The following is a 292-nucleotide window of genomic DNA, read 5'->3' as shown; positions in this document are numbered from 1 at the left end:
CTAGTTCAGTTTTAGATCAGTTGTAGTTCAGTCCTAGTTCTAGTTCAGTTCTACTTCAGTTTTAGATCAGTTGTAGTTCAGTTCTAGTTCAGTTCTAGTTCAGTTCTAGTTCAGTTCTACTTCAGTTCTAGTTCAGTTTCAGTTCAGTTCAGTTCTAGTTCTATTTCAGTTCTAGTTCAGTTCTAGTTCTATTTCAGTTCTAGTTCAGTTCTAGTTCTGTTCTAGTTCAGTTCTAGTTCAGTTCTAGTTCAGTTCTAGTTCAGTTCTAGTTCAGTTCTAGTTCAGTTCTAGT

The 292-nt window shown here is 35.3% G+C and overlaps 1 protein-coding gene across 4 annotated transcripts in view; it reads right to left on the bottom strand.

Annotated features, from left to right (window-relative positions):
* LOC111678643 (tudor and KH domain-containing protein homolog) overlaps positions 1-292 on the bottom strand; it is a 16,149-nt gene that overhangs the window by 1,703 nt on the left and 14,154 nt on the right. The window lies entirely within an intron of this gene.

This window comes from Lucilia cuprina, chromosome 2 (genome assembly GCF_022045245.1).
Source record: "Lucilia cuprina isolate Lc7/37 chromosome 2, ASM2204524v1, whole genome shotgun sequence".
NCBI classification, from domain to species: Eukaryota; Metazoa; Arthropoda; class Insecta; order Diptera; family Calliphoridae; genus Lucilia; species Lucilia cuprina.
This window is presented reverse-complemented; position numbering and strand designations above follow the sequence as displayed.